Raw genomic sequence first — 4756 nt, 5'->3', positions numbered from 1 at the left:
AATTTAAAATATTACTTTAGTGAAAAAATTTGCATAATTCTAGCCCACATTGTTTTTTTAATCCGAAAATCAATTTATATTGCATCATGTTATCACATGATTATCATCTGAAGAAAATTATCCAATAATGGTTAGCAGATGTATATTTAGGGATCCAGCAACCAAAATAAAAATTTATCTGCATATAATTTACCTAAAACTAAATGCTAAATTTAAACTAAATTAAAACTAAAAACTAAATTTAAATTTCTGCCACTCAAGATTTCTGGTCAAGATGGCAGAATAAATAAATACTGTGCTCACCTGCTCCCATGACCATATCGACATTACAACTAAACTATAAAACAACCATCATCGAGAACCACTCAAAGTCTTATAATAACGGTATACAGAAGAAGCCACAGGGAAACTGGTAAGAGAGGAGAAGATGCAGAGCGGGTAGGTCCCACATCCACATATGGTGTTTAAAAATCTGTAGGGATATCTAGATTAGAGATCCCCTCTGAGACCAAGGAATCCCAGTTCCACACCTGTGCTTGAGTTTCCAGTGCCAGAAAGAGAAGTTCTCACAACTTCTGGCTGTGAGAACTAGCAGAGACTGTGGCTTAGTGAGACAGAGGGCAGCTGGAGTCCAAGACATTCCTCTCATAAGGCCTGCACACAGGATTACTCATAGATAGATCAAATTGCTCTGAGCTCCAGAACTGCAGTAGAAGCTCAACAGATGCCAGAAACTTGTGGGGAGGAAACAAATTCTCTGTCTTTAGATAGAGAGATAGAGGGGAAGATTTCCCTCAGAAGTGCAGGTAGATGACATAGTTCCTTAGTTGGAAACGAGCGCTCTCCTTACCCAGCCTGCCAGCACAAATGGCACAATATTTGAGTTTCCATCAACCTGGCTAATACCACTTGCCCTGCCCTGGTAGTTACCTCAGACCATACCCCATTCAACTTTCAGGGCTACCTAAGCATCTTCCAGTGGTTTTTCCATACAAATGGACTGTCTTAGATCATACTTCAGACTTTTATAAACTCTCTCAAAGGTTCACAAACCTCAAACAAACAGACACTGGCCTCTAAGTATTTCTTACCTTTTACTAAGAATCCTCAAGCCCATCACTGGCAGCAGCCAGCCACAGTTCACAGTTTAGCTTCTACAAGGCACCTCCAAGCCAAGCAAAGTTGCAACCATCTGGTTTGTAGCTCATACCAAGTGCCCCTATGTAGGGCACAGGCGAGGGCTGATTTTGCTTGCAACAGAACTTTTCTCAAGACATGCCACAAGCAACACATCTGGTGGCCAGCTTTAGACAACACCAGAGCAGTACCCAACCACATCCAGAAATTACAGATCCAAAGGTAAGACTAGTCAGGTACCAGAGACTCACTAAAGCAAATCATGCTCCATAGAGTTAGCTCCTACACAACAGCTCCTCTACTTTAGTTATGGCCAGTCCTCACAACCAATAGGCCCAAGGGTCAGTCCCTTCCATTGATGTGAAACAGCAAACAAGGCTCAACTACAATGAGAGAGCACAGACAAATCACACAAGGGACACTCCTGGAGCACCCAGCTTAGATGATCAGGGAGATTACATCATTGAGTCCCACAAGACAACTACTACATAAGGGCAGCCTATTAAGACAAGGAAACCTAGCAGCCCTATCTAATACATATAAACAAACACAGGGAGTCAGCCAAAATAGTGAGACAAAGAAACATGGCCCAAATGAAAGAACAGAACAAAACTCTAGAAAAAGAACTAAATAAAAGGGAGGTAAGCAATCTATCAGATGAAGAGTTCAAAACACTGATTAAAAGGATGCTTAATGACTTTAGTAAGAACCGCAACAGAGATAGGAAACATAAAAACTAGAGAGAGAAAACATAAAAAGAGAATCAGTAAGAAATAAAGAATATAATAACCGAAATAAAAAAAATACATTAAAGGGAATCGACAGTAGATTAGATGAGGCAGATGATCAAATCAGGAATTTAGAAGATAAGCCAACAGAAAACAATCAAAACAGCAAAAAGAACAAAGAATCTAAAACAAAATTATCATAGTTTAAGGAGCCTCTGGGACAACATCAAGCATATCAATATTTGCATCATAGGGGAAGCAAAAGGAGAAGAAAGCAAGGGGTTGGAATCTTATTTAAAGAAATAATGATTGTAAACTTCTCTAACCTGGCAAAGGAAATAGACATACAAACTCTGGAAATGCAGAGTCCTAAATATGATGAACCCAAAGAAGCCCACTACAAGACACATCATTATTAAAATGACAAAGGTTAAAAACAAAGTGAAAATCTTAAAAGGAGCAAGAGAAAAGCAGTGAGTTATGTACATTGGAGCTCCCATTAGACAGCTGCTTTCTCAACAGAAACTTTGCAGGCCAGAAGGGATTGGCAAGAAGTATCCAAAGTAATGAAAAGTAAGGAACTACAACCAATTTATACTATCCAGCAAGGCTGTCATTTAGATTTGAAGGACAGATATAAAGCTTCCCAGACAAAAAAGGCTAAAGGAGTTCATTAACATCAAACCAGTATTACAACAAATGTCAGAGGGACTTCTTTAAGAAGAAGAAAAAAAAAATGATCAAAAGTATGAATAATAAAATAACAATAACTACATAGCTATCAGCAATTACTATAAATGTAAATGGATTAAATGCTCCAATCACAAGACATAGGGTGGCTGAATGAATAAGAAAATATGATCCTTACATATCCTAGCTACCAGAGACTCACTTTAGATCAAAAGATATAAAGAGACTGAAAGGAAAATGATGAAAAAGATATTTTATGAAAATAGAAACAACACAACAAAGAGTTGGAGAGCAATACTTAGACCAGACAAATTAGACTCTAAAACAAAGACTACACCAAGGGATAAAGAAGAACCCAGTAATCTTATTTCTGGGCATTTATCAAGAGAAACCCCAAAATGCTACAAGAATGGATGTGTGCATCCCTATGTTCATTGCAGCGTTATGATAGTTAATATATAAAGGCAACCTGGGTGTTTATCAATAGATGAATGGATAAAAGAGAGGTGGTACATGCATACAATGCAATATTACTCGGTCATAAAAAAATAATAAAATCTTCCCATATGCAATAACATGGATGGACCTAGATGGTATTAAGCTAACTGAAATAAGTCAAAGAAAGACAAATACCATGTGATTTCACTTATATGTGGAATCTAAAAAACAATATCAACAAATAAAACAGAAACAAACATAGATACAGAGAAAATTTTGATGATTGCTAGATGATAAAGTAGTTTGGGGGATGGATGGAGAAAGGGAAGGGATTAAGAAGTACAAATTAGTAGTTACAAAATCATCATGGGGACGTAGAGTATAGCATAGGAAATATAGTTGATAATATTGTAATAACTATGGGTGGTGTTAGATGGGTATTAGATTTATCAGATGATCACTTTGTAAGTTATATAAATGTCTAATCACTATATTATACACCTGAAACAAATATATTTTATGTCAAGAGTAATCAAAAAATAATAAAAAAGTATTAATACAATAAAATAAAACATTAATTCAAGTACTAAGCAAAAAATAAATAAATGTCTGCCACTCAATCTTCACTTAATGCCATTTATTACAAAGCCTGACCCCAAACTAGTTGCAGAAAGAGAAAAAATCAGCAGTAGCATGTACAACAAGTAACAGTCAAAATAGGAAACTTTTCCAAATCTAAAATGACAAAGTTCTTTTTCTGATTATGAACAAAAACAAAAAAATGCCATTACTCTGTATATTTTAAGTATTAATTTGGATCAAAATTGATTTAAACATTTAATATTGCCCAGTTTTCATTATTAATGATCTCTATGTTTTATTCTGATTTTGTGTTTAACAGTAGTAGATAATACTAAAAATAAAAATTAGTGAATATTTTAAAAATCCATATTGTTACAAAATAAATTTTTTAAACTTTTTCATCATTTATTCCCAAAGCCAAGTTACCATTGCACAATCATAAGCAAACTTTCTTCAGAAAGCAATTTTAATGATTAAATGGTCTCCTTTCTCACTTGGTATATGTATGTATGTATGTATGTATTTAGACAAACACTTTGAGAAACTACTTTTATTTACTTTCTATTGTGGTAAAAACATAATATGAGATTTACCTTCTTTACAAAATTTGAAGTGTGTAGCACAATATTGTTAATTATAACCACGATGCTGTTCATTAGATCTAGAAATTTTAAATTTTGTATAACTGAAACTTTTATCTATTAAATATCAAATTCCTATCTTTGCCTCACCTCAGCCCCTAGCCATCACCATTTTACTCTCTGCTTCTATGAGTTTGACTATTTTAGATACCTTATATAAGTGGAATCATGCACTATTTGTTCTTGTATCACTGGCTTCTTGCACTTACCATAATGTACTCAAAGTTTATTCATGTTGCTATGTGTAATAGGATTTCCTTTTTTTTTAAGGCTGAATGATTTTATTTTCTTTATTCATTCATCCATCAACAGACATTTAGGTTGTTTCCATGTTATAGCTATTGAGAATAATGCTGCAATAATCATAGGAGTACAAATATCTCTTCAAGTTTCTATTTTCAATTCCTTTGGATAAATACCCACTAGTAGTATTGCTGGATCATATGGTAGCTCTATTTTTAATATTTGGAGGAGTCCAATACCATTTTTTACAGTGGCTGTTGCACAGTTTACATTCCTACAAACAGAGTGCAGCATTCT

This window comes from Pteropus alecto, unplaced genomic scaffold (assembly GCF_000325575.1).
Source record: "Pteropus alecto unplaced genomic scaffold, ASM32557v1 scaffold239, whole genome shotgun sequence".
In the NCBI taxonomy this organism is placed as follows: Eukaryota; Metazoa; Chordata; class Mammalia; order Chiroptera; family Pteropodidae; genus Pteropus; species Pteropus alecto.
Note: the sequence above shows the minus strand (reverse complement) of the source record.